At 43.0% G+C, this 19,271-nt stretch overlaps 1 long non-coding RNA gene across 2 annotated transcripts; it reads right to left on the reverse strand.

Annotated features, from left to right (window-relative positions):
• Window positions 1-5,983: 5,983 nt before the first annotated feature.
• On the reverse strand, window positions 5,984-11,476 carry LOC148507673 (uncharacterized). 2 transcript variants are annotated; one of them, XR_015869679.1, is made up of 5 exons: window positions 11,242-11,476; window positions 9,017-9,112; window positions 7,786-8,198; window positions 7,335-7,443; window positions 5,984-7,233 (listed from the first exon to the last, which is right to left on the reverse strand). It is a non-coding gene; the product is annotated as an uncharacterized LOC148507673 (long non-coding RNA). The 2 variants fall into 2 exon arrangements; XR_015869678.1 differs by lacking the exon at window positions 7,335-7,443.
• Between the last annotated feature and the right edge of the window lie 7,795 nt (window positions 11,477-19,271).

Genomic DNA, 19,271 nt, shown 5'->3' on the forward strand with positions numbered 1-19,271 from the left:
CCAAGAGAAAGGTCAGTCGCGTGATTGGTTGGCAGAAACTTCATAATTACATCTGTGACATATTGTGTAAGATCCGATTGAGAGATTGACTGGAATGCCATGGATTTTGATATTATTACACCTCCAGATCCTCCAGATCTTCCACGTTGCTCTAAAAGGCCACCACTTCTGCCTGCATGTCCTCATAAAGGTTAATAAGATTATTATGGGATTGAACCACCTCTTTGAGTTTATTTTTGAAGGTGATCAGTACAATGGCCCAAGTCGTCCACCAATTGTTGGCACCTCTGGAGTGCTAATTTGAATTCAGCAGAAATGTCAGTTTTGAATGAGGCCAAAAGGCGCTTCATGGAGCCTACTGTCAGTGGGGCATCATCACTGGAATCATTATTTGGAGAAAGAGTAGATGTTAAGGGACTCTGGGCCTGATTCAGACCCGGTCGCAAGCACTGAGCGCTCGCAACCGTGTCGATGATGGCACAGAGCGCATGCACATGACGGGGCCAGCTCCGTCGTGCGCATGCGCGAGACCCAGATAGAGACGGGCAATCCGTCGCTCCGGGTCTCGCACCAAAGGGGGCATGCTGTCGATGTTGAGTGGGAGAGCTTTCGGCTCTGTTTAAGCCGAAAGCTCTCTGGGGCTTGCGGCCACGAGACCCTACCACAAGGATCTCGTCTCAAGCCCGATGGTCGCGATGGTCTTGACCACCGCGACCATCATCCTGGCCGCTCGCATTAGCTGTGGGTGGCAACCCACAGCAATGCGTGCGGCCAGGAGGCCGCTCCATAAAAAAAAAAAAGACGCCCCGATTCAGAGCGAGTGCTCTGTCAGAGCGTCTGGCTCTGAATCAGGGCCTCTGTTGAAGCAGGGGAGTCAAGCCTCTTATTCCCTGTGCTCATCCCAGTTTGACATTTAGCAGACTCCGCAGGTGGAGTGTGCTTAAAGAAGCTGATTGGAGGCACTGCTACCAGAGTTTTCTGGCGTTTGGGCGGCATGGTTTAGAACCAATAGTTGCACAACTCAGAACCCTGTGCTGCTGGACTGCCATTGAGTATAAGGCAAAGCACACACAGTGATGATTTATATAGAGAGGTGATGCTGGTGGTGTCCTCATCATGGAAGTGTCCACAATGTTTGCATGCAAAAAAGGAGTGGGTGGAGGGAGGTATGAGGCAGTTCTAGGCCATATAGATCTCAGAGTTCCCCATATAATGAGTGTGGGGCAGACTGAAGGGAAAATGGCTGCTAACCCCTGCTGTTTGCAATATAGCAGGCTTACACCAGAGATCCGCAGGGTTAATTTTCCAAAGCAGTACACAGGTAGGTAGATAGGCGAACAGATTTATAGGTACCTGCCACCTGTACTTGCCTGTCTGATGTCTCCCCCACCAGCGGGCTGCTGCGAGCGATCCGCATCATGTGACCGGGAGTGGGAAGGCCGGGGATCTGTCTAGCGTGCTAGGCCTCAGAGTGTTGGAGCCGAGTGGCCACTTGTGGGCTCCTAAGCACACTCGCCGGGAGGTCCAGGGATCTACAGCTGCCGGTGAGTCCCTTCAGGTCTGCCTAATTCGCCTTGTGCCTGCTGTAATGATAGCGGAAAGTGGGAGCTCCAGTAATGTGTGTCCTCTCACAATGGCAGTCAGGCCACGCCCCCCAAGTTTGTTAGGCTGAAGCCCGGGGCTCTTCCCCACACCCCTGGGCTGTGGGTACAGGGATAATGGTATTGTAAAAATAGTTCTAAACTATTTGTATTTTACTGTGGAACTACAGGTGCCAGCATGCCTGCCCTTTGGCACTTGTGGAACAGTAAATGCCAGCTGGCGGCTGGGACCCGTACCCCCACTGTAAAATAAATAAAAACCACTGTATACAGTATAACTTTAATAGATACACCTATTCCACTCATACATACAGTACTTACCTGCTGCTAGATGTTCACGTCCCCTTGTCCTGTTGAATCCGTGGGTGTACCTGAAGAAATGATCTTATACTCACCTCTGTCCTTGCGCTGCTCTCAGTAGCATCCCCGGACTTGGCCAAGAAAACAAACGGACTGACCCGATCCATGCCGGACAAGTATTGATATGTGTGTTGCGAATGACAGATGCCGGGCCACTTCAGGAAATACCACGGCCCACCAGCCAATTACACGTGGGTCCCAGCCAATAAGCAGCTGGTATATGTTACACAGGAGTTCTGCTCCTTCGCAGAACGGGTCCTGTGAGATCATCCGCAGCACCCCCTAAGCTTTAGCTTGCCTTTTTGGCGGCAGCACTGGGCAAAGTTGCCCTCATTTTCTGGTACTGAGGCCAGTGTCTGCATTTTCTGACGCAGATTCACTGGCCTCCAGTGATGTGCAGTCAGGTGAGGCAGACCCTTTCCTGTCATACTGCAGTATACTCCAGAGTTTTGACTATAAACATAAGAAAAATGTAAAGAAAATATTATAAATCTCTTTGTATTATTCTAATAATTTTTATAGTCAAAACTCTGGAGTAAAAAGGGTATGACCGGTGAGGCACTGTCAAACTTTTCCGTACATCCCTGATCAAGACTTACCAAATTTCCAGCAATATACACTGCTGCACCTTTGTATAATGCCCACATGAACCCTCGGCTTCATACATGTATCTTTAATTCTGGGTCTGATACTAGCCACTGCCTCCCCAGCCATTTACCTCACTGCATGCCACTGCTGGCCTCAGCAGCTCTGATGAGGCAGGCAATCTGAGTGCCATTGGGATTTACTCAGGTGGCCAATGCTGCAAACATCTCAACCTAGATCCGCACCTGCGTTTTCGGATGCAGACATAAGATCCGATATGCTGGCTGGGGACTTTTTTTTTCTTCAAACACCTCTAGCAGCAATAAGATATCTGCAGACATCACCTGCGTCCAAAGAGACAGCTACTGTGTGCTTAGCGTACATCTCTGAATCAGGTCCTAGGTTATGGATAGCTGAAAGCCAGTCCTCATTTGTTCTCCTGCCACATGACTCTGCGGCTTTTTTAATGACCACTCCATTGACAAGTAGGTTGCCTCTCATATACTGTATGGTTCCCACCCGCCATGCTTACTGTCCAAATCTACTTAATATCCATGCTTATCCTTGCCCCTAGGGAAAGGGGATGAGGTACTCAGGCAGTCCAGCACTGCAGACAGGTATTTGTTATAAATGGTAGACTACCAGCAGCACCCCATTCTCTACTACACCAGGGAAGGATCCCCAGCAGCTGATTAAGAACTTTCTACTTTCCCTAGCCAGCACCCCTACAGGTGTCAGTGCAATGCAAAAATGCCTTAAGCGCACTCTAGAAGTTAAGGCCAATATATGGTTGGGAACAGGTATATTATACAGTAGTTTTATTCCTATACAGCTAGATTACATTTTGTACTGTTATGTGTGGCACACAAAAATTACACTAGTATCCATATGCATCTTACAACTACTTACGCTTAGAGAACCAGGTCAGGGAAGGGGCGAGTGTAAGCAAACACAGAAATTATATGTTCACATAATTGTAGCACAGTCAGAGGTGGGAAGATATGCTGCAGGCACATCTGTCAGGAGACATATTTTGTTGTCATGTGCATGAATGTTGTTGCAGGATCTTTGCTGACAGGGGCGGATTGGCCATAAGGGTTCCGTGTGAAGATTCCCGGTGGGGCGAGACCTTTGGGGCCACCTGTTAACCCCAGGTGACTTCTAAAACATTTTTATTTTATTTTATTATTTTGCTGCCTATAACTGCACAGTGCCACATAGTGGCCTCTGGCAGTACTGCAAGTGACTGGGACCACAAGCAGCTGCAGAGGCAGCAGGAAAACCTCTATCTCTGGGGAGGAGAGAATGAGGTGCCTCTTCTGGACCTGCAATGGGGATGAAGACTACTACATTAGGTACAGTGTGGGCAGCAGAAGCTTAAGGGATAAGGAGTGCTCAACTTTGCCAGTTCATGCCAAATTGTTTTGTTGCAGAGGGTGCACTCACTGAGTGCAGGGAGGCCTGGCTGCAACCACCAGCAGAGATTAATACCCCCAGCCCTGGGCTGAAACCTGAGATGTGCTGCCAGGATTATGAGCCCCAGAGGGCACTAAAAGTACAGTAGTACTAAGCACGATGCAAGAGGGAGCTAGAATAGGGAAAACCCCATAAATAACACTGGAGCCTGGTAATAAATTAGTGCAAAGCACATGGCACAAAACTGCAGGGTTAAAGACTGCTGGTCCAATGCCTGGAAGGCTAGTGCTGGCCCAAGTGCCCTCAGGGCTGGTACAGGCCCCATACTTACAGTGCAATAAATAGGAAAGTAACTGCTGAAGCACACAATGTAAGAGGTACCACTATGCTGAGTAATGCAGGCAGGTCAGTAACAGACAGCTAATACATTGATGTAGTACTGTAAGTACCTGCCTGGACTTTACATTCCCCTTGAACGTTCAATGGGAGAGACTTTTACCAGCTGTTTCCTGGATTCAGCCCATCCTCCCATCCAAATGTGTGTTTTCCCATTGTTTTCTCTCTCTTACCCTGTATGTGTATTTGAAGAATGGCAGCTACACTATTTTTATCTATAACCCAATATTATACAGGTCCTGTCAGCTGCTACCCAATTCAATGTCAGCTCAGGACCTCAATACAATGTGCCACCCTTTAATATTCTTACCCATAGCTACCCATTATATAAGACATATTTCACCATAATTTGACCTACCATAGTTAATTGATTTTACATGATATGTTATTTTAGATGATATGTAATGGGTGATAATGGCTGCTGTAGGTCGGGGGGCAATATTACATTGCTGTAAGTCTGTGATATTGGAGGGATGTAATTACCATTGTGACATCTGTTAAAGGGACAGGAGTTGGTGTTATCTGTGGGTGTAACAATTTCTAGGGTGTTTCTACTTTCTAGGCTCCAAGGGGGATGGGATATTTGTGATATTTGGGGTGTGAGTTTTATCTCTATGTAGTAAGGAGTTGTGTGTCTGCTTGTTGGGGGTTTTTGGGGTCTGTGTTAAGGTGGCTACACACTTGGCGATGTGCTCACGATTTGACATCGTGTACGATTTCCCCTGAACCCTCCCCAGTAGCTCCCCGGCAGTCATGGTCACGATTTGGTCTAAAAACTGCCAATTTGATTCACGATCTATTGTGCAACGTGTCGGAATTCCAAATCGTGAGATCGTGCCCGATAGATCGTGAGTTTACCAAACAACACATGAGAATCCTCACGATTGAATGGAAATTTAAATAATGGACAGGGCTAGCTAGGGGGTATAAAAACCAGGTGCCATTTTAACCCACTGCACATTCTACTCTGCTACTAGTGAGGCTAGGTGTATACCTGCTGAACTCTGTACATTGCTACAGTGAACTGCTTTGTATTTGGCTTGCCTTTTGCAAAGTGTGTTCTACCTGCAAGTGTGTGCTACCTACCTGCATTCTATCCTGTTCCTGAATTCTGTGCTGATGAAGCCCTATCGGTTTAGAGTGATGGACGCCTATGCTGGGCTCAAGGTGATGAAGGAGAGGGCCCAGCAAAGGAGGAGAGCATGCTGGACCAAGGAGTGGCTGCTGCAAAGGGATACTCGCTCTCACATGTCCCTGCTGATGGAGATCAAGAAGAACAACCCGGACGACTACCGCAACTACCTGTGCATGGATAATGCCACTTTACAGGAGTTGCTGAGTATGGTGACCCCCCACATCCAGAGGCAGCACACAAGGCTGAGGAGGGCAATCCCTGTTGAAGAGAGGCTGGTGACTACCCTGAGGTACCTGGCTACACGAAGGTCACTGGAAGACCTGAAGTTTGGGACCCTCATCTCCCCTCAGTCCTTGGGCGTCATCATCCCGGAGACCTGCAAGGCTATAGTTAAAGTGCTGCAGTAGCAGTATTGCAAGGTAAAAAAAAAACACACTGCACATGTTTCTTGTGAAAGAAAAATGTTTTTATTTTTTTTTAACTCTTTATTTTTAACTGTGTTGTCAGCCAATAAGGCTGCATTAACAACACTGTGCCAACAACACTGCACAGTAGTAAATAACATTTTTTTGTATTTTTTTTTAATGTATCAATTTTAAATTATTCAGATAAAATGTAGAAAACAGCGTTATCACCCAATTTTATCAATCCCAATAGGTAGGCTGCTGTATGCTATGCAGTGGGTCAGATGCCAGATTGAACAGGCCAATACACACATGGCACAAGTACAGATTGTGGCACCAGCTTCCATCAATCTGTACTTATGCCATGTGTGTAGTGACCTTGTCCAATCAGCATCATCACCACCGTATAGCATACATTACCTATTGGGAGTGATAAAATTTGGTGATAGTACAGGCAACAATAATACAAAAAAATACTTTACATTTTCTAATAATGGGGCAAATAATCCTCTGCCTCCAGCAGAGCAGTATAAATAGCCTTGCTTGTGGGTGGGGGAGTAGCCTCCAACTGGGATGGGGGGGGGCTCACAGAGGCGGTTGGGGAAGGTGAGTACAGAAGTGGGTCTGCTATGTATGTTGACCCATGCAAATTTGAATTTAAAGACCTTATTAAGAACTCATAGACCAGCCTCTGAAACTCCTTCTTTGTTTGGTCATTCATTTTATGCATAGTGCTATTTATATGTGCCGTGAAGTCATCTATGTCGTCTGGCTGTTTTTTGCAGGATTTGTTCCGCTTGTTTCAGGAATATGTCCTGCTACTTTTTCCCCTGCCTTTTCTTTTTCCTTTGGGGAGGTGCGGAAGATGATGGGGGGGTTGAATGGTCAGTGGACATGGGGATGAAGTATCCACCTCGCTGTCCCCGATCAGACTGACTTCTGGAGTTGAGGACATATCAGGCTCTTGGGTGGGAGTTTATGTAGGAAAAAATATTATAGTCATATTTTAACCCATTTTTTACTATTTTTCTAGTTTCCAAACACCGTGGATGAGTGGAAGGGCATCACTGAAGAGCTTGAACAACATTGGAATTTCCCTAACTGCGGAGGAGCCATCGATGGAAAACATATACGCATCAACCCACCTGTCAACACCAGATCATATTACTACAACTATAAAGGCTTCTTCAGCATCGTTCTCATGGCAGTGCTGAATGTCAACTATGAATTTTTGTTTGTGGATGTTGGCAAGAATGGCCGTGCTTTGGATGGTGGGTCCTTCAAACAGACGGCATTTTGCCAGAGACTCGCCAACAAGACCCTCAACTTGCCGTCACTGGAAGAGACAAAGCACAGCATAAATTTTATTTTCATTGCAGATGAGGCTTTTGCTTTACATGAACATGTGATGAAGCCATTTGCACAGAGGGTACTGACCAGAGAGAAGAGGATCTACAACTGTCATCTATCCCGGGCATGGCACATTGTGGAAAATGCATTTGGAATATTGAGTAACCGGTTCTGCTTTTTCCACACCACCATAAACCTACATGTGGACAAGATAGACTGGGTCGTGATGGCGTGCTGTGTGCTGCATAACTTTTTGCGAAGGAAAACTACACAACGAAGACCAGTCATAGCTAGACAAGAAGATGCAGGACCTCCAGATGAGATTGTCCAGTTTACATCAGTGTATGCACCTCCAATTCCAACATCAACCGCACGTGCCAAAGAAGTGAGGGAGGAGTATAAGGCCTATTCAATAGACCAGGTGCGGTGCCATGACAGAAGGACTGTCTGTGAGATAACAGACTAAAGTGGACATTTGAGATTTATCTAAAATGTTTTGTTTAAATAAAAAATAGGTTTATGTACTGTCTCTACTTACCAAAACTTCTTCAGACAGTCCACTAACTTCTGCCACCTCTTCTCCTTCTCGCTCGGCCATCAGGACGACAGACTGTTGTTGTGGCTCCTGATCACTGATGAAGGTCATCAGGTTGTAGTACCACAGCGTTGGATGATAGAGGTCGTTGGTGCCCGCTCTGGACCGTTTGGAATCATCCACTTTCTTCTTTTTCATGAAGTACACTATACTCAAGTTCTGGATTTTCTGATGGACTGTTTTCAGGGTAGCATCCGAAAAAAACTTTTTGGTGTACTCCAACAACACCTCCAATGCTGCCAAGTTCTGGGACTTATTATGGTATTGTCTCCAGCTTATCTGCCATAGACATTCTTTGGACTGCAGGATCTCAAGGAATCCTGTGACAAATTATCGCTCGCTACCCATAGACATTCCTAGGAAGGAAAAAATATGGACATATAAAGTTTTAGCAATAATTGTAAATAGTTTTGTGCTTTTTAATGTTGATTTAGTAATTTTTAGGTAAATTTTTTAGTGTTTATTCATGTGTTGTTTTAATGTTTTTTTTCTACAGGATTTTAATATGTTATGGTATTTTAATATGTTTTTTACAGGATTTTAATGTTTGTTATGGTATTTTAATGTTTTTTTACATGATTTTAATATGTTTGTTATGGTATTTTAATATGTTTTTATAGAATTTTAATATATTTGTTTATTGTGTTGTAATATAGATGTTTATGTTGTTGTAATATATATATTTATGATGTTGTAATATATTTGTTTATGGTGTTTTATATGTGTGTGGTGTATTCATATTTTCTAGGTATTAGGTGGTCCATGACATTGGTGGGCATTGGGTGGGTAGGAGGGTGGCACACATTGGTGGGCATGGGAGTATAATGCATGACCCAGCCACTGCCCACCTCATATAGGCAAGTGGTGGCTGGTTCATGCATTTAGAGGCGGGTAGGTGGGTGGCACACATTGTTGGGCATGGGAGTATAATGTATGACTCAGCCACCGCCCACCTCATATAGGCAGGCGGTGGCTGGATCATGCATTTAGGGGTGAATAGGTGGGTGGCAAAACTTGGTGGGCATGGGAGAATAATGCATTACATTACCCAGCCACCGCCTGCCTCATATAAGCGGGTGGTGGCTGGGTCATGCATTTACATTGGTGGGTAGGTGGGTGGTACACATTGGTGTCAGCGGGGTTGCATCAATACAGTAGCAAGCAATATACTCACCAAATGGAAGAGTCCAGACTTCAGATGTGCAGGTTGAATCTTGTCCTTCTTCAAATCACGATGCTGCAAAGATGGTGATTGGGTGTGTACAGGGTCCTGTCAGTCAAAATACACAATTTATGGTGAATCATGCGATATATCATGAGTAAAAAGTACTTATGATCGGCACCGCATCATGTCCCAGATTGGCAAATCTGCCCTACAGCACGGCAGATCTAAAGATGTGATGTACAACGAACGGGAACACATTGTGATCATGAGTTGAAACTCACAATTTGGGCATATTTTACATTATTTGTCATCACGATTCATCGAAATTGGGAAAATTGTGTAAAAAATCTGCAAGTGTGTAGGCACCTTCAAGTCTCGGGCTGGAGGGGGGAGTATTTGGTATGTGGAGGTCTGGGGTTTTTCACAGCAGCTTAAAGGCCTGTGAGTGTTGTACCACTAGACTACCAAGCATATTGATACCAACAACTTCCAAACGGGTGTAGTGATGTACTAATCCTGCCTACTTTGTATTTGTTCCACCTACAGTTGACTTATTGCCTCCCACATGAGGTTACTTCTAAAAATATATCCAGGGCCACTTTTAGTTCCCAGTCCACCTCTGCTTGCTGATGATCATCAGCACAGACCTTTGCAGAAGTTAAATGATTTAAAAAACAAAATATGGAAATCATCATACTATATTAAAGGGTATACATTCGGGAAACCGGCTGCCTTAATACCGACAGCTGGCTTCCCGACTGTCATATCCCGGCGAGGGTGAAATGCCGGGCGTCTATATCTAGACACCTGTCATTTCCCCGATGCCGGGAGACATGCGCCCAACATCCCGATCGAAGGGATGCCAGGCTCTGCGAGCGGAAAGCCGTGGGGGGAGGGTTAGGTTTAGGGCACCCAGGAGGGACTTAGGGTCAGGTAGCCCCCGGGAGGGTTAGGCTAGGGGAAGGGGGGGTTAGGCACCCCCGGGGAGAGGTTAGGGTTAGGCACCCCCCTGGGGGACTTAGGTTTAGGCAGCGGGGAATGGGGGGTTAGGGTTAGGCACTTAGAAGGGGGATTATGGTTAGGCACTTGGGGGGAAGGTTAGGGTTAGGCACCCCTAAGGAGGGTTAGGGGGTTAGGTTAGTCTATACTTACCTTAGCGACGATCAGGATTTCCAGCGTTGTCGGTCTTTCGCTGCCGGGAACTCTGCTTTTGCCGGTCAGGCGCTGCCAAGAATCGAACCGCCGGCCGTACATCATACCGATTCCATATTAAAGACCTGTTTCTGCATGAAGATACATTCATAGTGTGTATGCTTCACCCGCATCAGAAACTCAGCTCACCACAGTTCTTTAAATGTTGCTCAATAGAGTCCCCAATACCTAAAATCCCCTGTAGTATCCTACATATAACACCATATTGTGAGTATATTTGTGTTTTTTTTTTAAGGGACAGTGTACTCTGTAAAGAGCCAATGGTGTTTAGTAGCAAGCCCAGGGAAGTTATGCATTTAAAAGAAAAAATGGATGTTTTAGCTGATCCCTAATCCAAATACTGCAGTAGTTAAATCCGGGGGAGAATCCACCACAATAGATGGTGGAGCAGCTGGCGATTGACCACTGTGTATGGACCTTGGACTGGGGTCTGCAGGCAAACCCCCAAACTTTCAAAGAACGCGCCACACCTCCTGGCTTTGTGCCAAAACCTATGCCAAGACAAAAACTGGGTTTGGCCAAAAACCGCCAAAATGTTGAAAACCTTGTGGAAAGAGAGATGAACCCGAGGCTGGCAAAACTAATATGTTTAGAATGTGGGGAACCTGGACATGTCTGGATAGAGTGCCCGACACTGCAGGAGTCTAAAGACTGCTCCCTCTCCCACAATGCGGGGCAAGTATAACCAAACTGCTGTACCATGAGTGTAAGAGGAAAAAATATCTGCACTGTTCTATCAATCATAACTGTTCTATCCCCTGTAATATAATCTCTGTATAGTAACAATTATGAAAGGGGAGGTGCACCCAGGAATAAATAACAACATATATAATGCAACTAAAAAGTATTCCTATTATGGGGCACTCACAAACTTAACACTTGTCATTTTTCTTATCATTAGACAAGTAAAGTCTTTAGTGACTGTAGCAGTATCGCCAAAGATGGCAATAGTGAGCCATGGATTCTGTGTAGGGCTGGAGGGATCCATCCACACAGGGAAGAAAAGAGAGGCGTTAACTCACCCAATTGTTGCCCAGTGGATTCAGTCCAGGGAGGCAGACCAGGTGGGACTGCTATTGGAGATCATTATGTGCTGGGAAGCGACTGGTGACTAGGAAACCAGGGTTCAGACCTACAGGATATTAGGAGAACCTTAAACCTCTAAAAGACTGTGTTGAGAATGCAACTGTGAGGATGTGACAGCCAGCCAGCTAAAGACCAGGACCTCTGAGGTAGTAGAGGTGGTATGCCCTGTGAACTATAAGGTCTGGAGAGAAAGAAAGAAAGAAAGAAAGGACTCATTTTTCTGGGGGAACTCTTGGAAAAATGATAATATTCTAAACTTTACTTTTAATTAATCTATTAAACATGTTCAGTCAAACATAGACATATAAAGAACATGAAACAAATAAAATGGACAATTCATACGGAACTGTGGTCAATAATAGCAAACAAATGTGGGCAATAATGTTGCATTGAATATCCCATTGTATAAATACCACAGATGCAATTTGAAGCTGACAAAAATATATCCACAGAATAATCATTAATCAGAATTTCAATATTCAGTCCAGCAGTGGACACTTTACAACAAAATAGTACTCAGTGCTGATTAGAACCGCATATACAATTATGAAGCTGGTAAAAAGAACAACAATAAGGCCCGTAATTACTGTCAAATTACATCAAATCGGCTTGCAAACAAGTATATATTTTTTACTTAGAGGCAGATACGAAAAAGGTTGGAAAATCCCATCTGAGATAGTGTTAATGCAATGTAATAACACTTGTTAGGTGTGAAAAAATCCCCAGTGATATCAATACACAAATGTTTCCACAAAGACTTTATTCTTCGTTGGAGTGATTTCCACACCTTTAGGGGAACACATCCAGGGGTGATATCTTAGCAAATAAAAATAGAAACAAGTTTTTCTTATTGCAGTAAGCCATACAACAAAGAGTCTTATACAGTAAATACCTCCTTAAGTATGTATGGGCTCTAATAACCAATATCTTACTGTTGTCAATAACACATGTCTTCCTCCTATCCACATTAAAATCTAAATTTCTGCTATTGCAACCAATATATCATACTGGGTGGACAAATCCTTGGAAGAGATACATGGAAAAGGTGAAAGAGGAGAAAGAAAAGTGAAAAATAATATTAAGAGTCTCCTTGGGTAATCAGTTACCTAAAGCAGCTGCTGCTCCCTGTGTGCTCTGCATTCCTACAGGGAGTGAGCATATAAGTCCTGGGGAGAGAATGAGTACAACGGGTATCAGCTGTTGTGCCTATGTCACATGTCTACCCTGTTGAAATAATTATCAGCACAGGGTTCATCGGTCAGGTTGTGCAATGAGAGTTCCCCAGATATAGTGTTGGCAGAGAGACGTGTATCAGGAAGATACAGTGGTGACCACATAAAACAGTAAAAAGTAAACACGTAGCTTCCTTTAACCAATGTGTGCCAAGTTGAGAAGTGAGCAGCGTTCCCCTGTTTTATAGCCCCAAAAGAAAGAAAGAAAAGTGGTGGAAGTGTACTAGTCACAGGGGATGGGGAGTCCCTGATATCAATTAGACATTAAATAGACAAAAGAAAGAAAAAGAAGACTCTTGTTCGGGGGCACTACTTGTTGTGTAACTGTAATCTGACAATATTAAAACTTAACATTTATTTATTATCATTCTAAAATTAGGTTGGACACACATTAGACATATATGACATAACAAAGGGGAATCTTTAACAAGATCCTCCCTGAGTGCAATTAAGTGCCCTGCTGCAATAATAAAAGATTTTTCACAGTAGCTTTCCCATTAATGACGGAATCATAACGTAAAGAGTGGGACAATGCCTTACTAAAATGCTCCCAGGAAATGATTAACATCCTTTTGAAACATGATAATTTAATCTTGGAAGACTGTGAAAAAGAGATTGAGGTATTGGGAAAACAACTGGAACAATTGGAAAATGATACACAATTTCAAAAGAACTTTGAACAAAACAAGAAAGATCTGGAGACCTATGAAAAAATGATTGTAGAAAGGAAAAAGAATAAATTTGCAAGGGACAAAAGGGACTTTGCGTCTGGACAAATCTTTAAGTGGAAAAAACAGCATAGACGAGATTTTGGCAACGAACAAATGTAGAACTACACATCATCGGAATTTGAATCTTCAGATGATGAAACTAACCCACACCATTCAAATTAAACCACTTCGCCAAACTGAAGCACCCACTACCCCGTCTTTTTTAGGGGATCCCATGATAACCAGAGGAAGAAACAGAGGTGCAAGGGTGGACAAGGAGGTCAAATAAGAAGAGGAAGAGCAAGATGGGACTTTCCATCTCCCAACAGATACCTGACCCACAATCAGAAGAAATTACCAACAATTTGAGAATTATGAATCTTTTGGATCACCTACTAGCAACAACAGAAACTGATGTCCTAAGTAAGGGCTTATCCTTCTTACCCACGATGGAGTTTAATCATTTCCAGTGGGAGAAGAATCTTGAACTTTTCAGTCGCAAACTGCTTCTAAAAAAATTCTTTGCATCTAATCAAGATCAGAAAACGATTCTAGGAAAGATGACTACAATGGAACAAAACGTACCAAGGGCCCTGGAAGAATTACAGGAAGAATCTGAAGGGCGTAGTAGTACATCACACTGTAGGCAACAATGTAAGAAAAAAATCATCTTTCTTCCCATCAGAATCCATATGCCCGGAGGTAAAATCTTCTCTAACCTGATATCGAAAGATCTTGATAAATTGCACAATAACAGGCATCTCCATCAGAAAAAGGATAATATGACCAGGATGTAAAGAGAAGCTCTGAAAAATATCAGAGGATAGCAAGATGTAGTCATCAAGCCCTCAGACAAAGAGGGCAAAATTGTCATTTGGCTGAAAGATGCATACACTAAAGAAGCCTACAGGCAGTCACAGGATGAAGATTGTCACCAGCAGATTCTCCTAATCCCCCTGGAGCTTTTTAAGGATATTTACAAAAGAGCCATTGACAAAGCTAAGAATGAAAATATTATATCCAGTAGGGAATATGACTATTTGTGGATAACACATCTTAAAGTAGCAACTTTTTATTTGTTGCCCAAAGTACATAAAAACCCCACCGGCTCGCCATATTATATCTGGAATAGGTAATCTATCAGAAGGAGCTAGCAGATTTATCGACCTACATGTAAGACACTTTGTATTGACACTTCCCTCCTATACAAGAGATAGGTCTGATGTGCTCAAGAAGTTACATGATGTGAAACTGGATGAAGGTCAGCTCTTAGTGAGCCTATACAGCAGCATTGACCACACTCTTGGTATACGGTCAGTACAGCATTTTCTAAACATGGAAGGTCACAGCGACTTTATATTACAACTTCTACACTTTGTCCTAAATTACAACTTTTTCACTTTTGATGACAAATTCTTTGTCCAAACATGTGGCATGGTTATGGGATCTGCCTGCGCTCCCACTTTATGCCAATTTATATCTAAGCTGGTGGGAACGCAAATGTGTTTTTCATGACTGGAATGACGTGATGTGAACATGTGGTACCGATATATAGATGACATGCTGATGATCTGGGATGGGAATATGGATCTCCTAATGGAGTTTATTCAAGACTTGAACAATAACAACCTCAACCTGAAACTTACACACAATATCAGTGACTCCACAATATCCTTTCTGGACATGAAAATCTATAAAAATCCCATGGGACTATTAGAAACTGATCTATACAGAAAAAGCACCACCACAAATAGTGTACTCCATCAAACGAGTTCACATTTCCCCCCTATGGAGGAGAACATTCCGAGAGGAGAATTCCTTCATCTACGACATAACTGTTCCGATTCGGTTACCTTTAAACATCAGTGTATGGCACTAACATCAAGGCTAAGACAAAGAGGTTACAGTCACAAGTGTATAATAGAGCAAAAACATAGATCCTTTAAACTAACCGGGAATCCCTCATCTTAGACACACCGATTAGGAAACCTGATAATAAGGAAGAAACAATCAGATTCATAGGGAACTTCTGCCATGAGTGCAGAAACATTAAGAATATTATCCAGAAACACTGGCATATCCTACATCTGGACAAAGACCTCACTAAATGTGTAGGAGACAGAGTATCGTTAAGCTGGTGACAATCCCCCAATTTACGAGACCAGTTAACTCAAAGCCACTACAGTGATGGGTCCATTCCTGTGTGGCTCATGTAGGACCTGCCTTGTACATGATTAAGAAGTCATGGATAAATATGGAAAAAATCTGAAAATAAACAATTACAACAATTGCAGGACCAGAGGGGTGATCTACTGTATTACCTGTGACTGCAACGCTAAGTATGTAGGTATGACGACTTGGATGGTCAAAGAACGCATTCTGGAACATGTCGGGAATGTGAGAAATGCTTAATCAGATCTTGCTAAATTTAAACAAATAACTGTAGTTGGGAAACATATATTCTACAATCACAAAGGAGACCTGAAAAGCCCAAAATCTTTTGGCCTGGAAGAAATCCACCTAGGGATTAGAGGGGGAGACCTTACCAAAGAGTTACTAAAATGAGAGAGCTTCTGGACCTTTAGATTAGGAACGCTCGCACCAGGTGGATTAAATGAACATATCAATTATAGCCCTTTTTTTTTAACCAATATCCATACCATAACCATTTCTTATCAAAATCCTTTTATTATCATTATTTTAGAAGTGTTTTTTGGCTCTTCTTTGTCAACATGTACATATATTTTTTTTTATTAATTAATATGATATATGTTTACCAGAGTCTAATGTAACAAAAATTTTCATATATTTCCTCCAGTATTTTCCCCTAACACATTCCCTCCCTCTTATTGGCTTCCTGTCTATTTTGACATATATATGAATAGGCTATCCAATTAACATTGGTACTTATTTGAACATAATTTCTACCTATTTTTTCAAGATTATATGTTTTCCATTTACAATGGATTTCTCATACTCCATTTTTCTAATATATGTTCTAACCATCAAGGATGATATGCATTCAGATTCTTAATAATGCACACACACACAAGCAGTTATGTGCATTTTTTTGTAATTGGTGAGGAATGTGCCTATTCACTATGTTTATGTATATAAGGAATATTATGTGATCCATTGTTGAGCAGTAATACTGTTCTGGTGTATCCCAAAAACTACAAGGTATATGCAACTTTGGCAACATTTAATTGCTGGGTTATTGCTATATTTACCGAACCTGCTACTGTGAAAAATCTTTTATTATCGCGGCAGGGCACTTAATCGCACTCAAGGAGAATCTTGTTAGAGATTCCACTTTGTTATTTCATATATGGCTAATGTGTGTCCAACCTAATTTTAGATTGATAATGAATACATGTTAAGTTTTAATATTGTCAGATTACACAACAAGTAGTGCCGGCAAACAAGATTCTTCTTTTTCTTTCTTTTGTCTATTTGATGCATATTTTCCTGACTCTGGGGAGCACCACCAATGGATATCAATTATCATTTGTGATAAAAGTAAAACTTTTCTAAGTTGGTTCTGTATATACAATTACTTATAAATTAAATCCTGTGCGGCTCTCACCACTCTCTTTTTCTATCAATTAGACATTGCAGGGTACTACTAAGCCAGTCCCTGTCCAAGTTATAATACCACATGAAAAAGTAAGAAACAGGTACCTGCTAGGTACAAGTGTACCAAGAGTAAGTATAGCAGTTGAGTGAGTGCCACCGCATCCTCAGGGTATCCCGCTCGTGCATATCGGGTTCCCTCTGCTTCATCAGTGTGCTCCCAGGTGCTTATTCACTCTGGGGTGTTTTTGACTGTTGTCTCAGTCAATCACAGTGCCTGATTTTTCTGAGCTCAGTAAAATGCTGTTTCTAATTAGTCTTCAAGGCACTGTTGTATACTTAATATTGGTTGGAGATTACTGCAGGGGGCGTGTCCCATGATGTATTATCTTCAAGTTAGTCAGCGGGCTCTGTTTCAGCCAGAAATTCAAGACTGGGTTGACATCCATAATGTTTGTTTAGTTAGCATAGCTGGAAATAGGTAAGAGCACATATAATGTATAAGGGGGCATGTCCTATGATGTATTCAGTTAGAATCCTGTCAGCAGGCTCTAAACCAATTACCTCAATTGTTACAATAAGTGAATAATATTGTTTGCACCCCTACCTGTGCTCTGGTTTTTCCCATTTCCCTCTCCCTTCCTTTACATGCAAACTATAATGTCTGAAAGGTCAGGAGGAGGAAGAAAGAGCAGGTATATCATGTAAATTTATTGAAACCATGGCATGATGAGAATTTGGTGCCAGGGTTGAGTATAGTAGTGGAAAAGTCCTTGGTTACCATAGAGCCTACCTTGTCCGCAGAGCAGAAGGGGTAGGCAGGGCGTACAGCCTTGATTGAACTTGATATTATCATGCCTCCCAGGTTAGTGGTAAAACTAAAGCCCTATCGGATCCCTGAGGTTAGGCGGAGTGCAGTTAAATAAGAAGTGGAGAGTATGACGGTGTAATGGTTAGATCAACGGTTTGATTCCCACTACGGCCCTAACTGTGTGGAGTTTGTATATTCTCCCTGTAATTGCGTGGGTTTCCTCCGACACTCCAAAAATATATTGGAAGGTTAATTGGCTCTCAACAAAAATTAACCCTAGTGTGTAAGTATGTAAGCTACACTGGGGCAGGGACTAATGTGAATGGACAAATATTTTCTGTAAAGCGCTGCAGAATATATTTGCGCTATATAAATTACTGGTAATAAATAATAATAATAAATAATGATCCAACTGGGGGTAATTGAGGAGTCTACCAGTGAGTAGTATAGTCAGATTGTGTTGGTTACCAAGCCCAATGGCAGCTTACGATTCTGCAGTGACTTTAGAGAGTTAAACAACATTCAAAGTTTGGCTGGCAGCAAATATTTGACCACACTTGATCTCACCCAGGGCTATTGGCAGATCCCTCTTACACCAGCAGCCAAGGAAAACACAGCTATTTCTACTCCTGAAGGCCTGTTCCAGTACAAGGTCCTACCTTTTAGTTTGCATGGAGCGCCAGCCACTTTTTAATAGGTGATGAACAAGGTACTGAAACCCCATATTGCCTATGCGGCTGCCTACCTAGATGACATTATTATACACTCACAGGCCTGGGAATCGCATCTCCCTAGAGTTGAAGCCGTACTGGCCGCACTGAGATCCGCAGGGTGCACAGATAACCCTCAGAAATGCGCAGTAGCCCTGAGAGAAGCCAATTATTTAGGTTACATAGTTGGATAGAGTCAAGTAAAGCCACAAATAGGAAAAGTGAAAGCCATCAACAATTGGTTGAAACCTAGGGCCAAGTCGCAGATAAGAACTTTCCTGAGCTCTGTAGGCTACTATAGGCATTTTATTAGTCACTGTGCGGCTAGTGTGGCTCCATTGACAGACTTGCTAATAAATGCCGCTGCCCAGATCAACTGGAGTTGATCAGTCTTGCTAAGACAGCATATGCAGATCTACGGCTGTCCCTTTGTACCTCTCCAGAAATGCAGGCACCTGATTTTACCTGCAGGTTTTTCCTACAGACAGATGCTTCTGATGTTAGCTTAGTTGCAGTATTGTCTCAGGGGGTAGAACATCGTATATTGAACCTTAACAGGACGTTGGTACTGAGGGAATAAAAATACACTCCAGTGGAGAAGGAGTGCCTTCCTATAAAGTGGGCCATAGAGGTACTTCAATACGATTTGCTGGGGAGAGAGTTCCCCTTAATCCTGGACCATGCTCCATTACAATGGATGCAGAGAAACCACAAGGTGAATGCCAAGGTTACCAGGTGGTTCCTGGCACTACAACCTTTTTGATTTACAGTAGAGCTTAGACCGAGGATCCTACACAAAAATTCAGATACCCTGTCCTGGAAATTTGCTCTTTTTGCAAGGTCCTCATCGCTGAACTTGTCAGCGCTAGAGGGAGGGATATGTGGCAAAAGGGACAGTTTATTCTGTAAGGAGATAGGGGCGTTTAGTAG

This window comes from Taudactylus pleione, unplaced genomic scaffold (genome assembly GCF_031769625.1).
Source record: "Taudactylus pleione unplaced genomic scaffold, aTauple2 ptg000387l, whole genome shotgun sequence".
Lineage (NCBI taxonomy): Eukaryota > Metazoa > Chordata > Amphibia > Anura > Myobatrachidae > Taudactylus > Taudactylus pleione.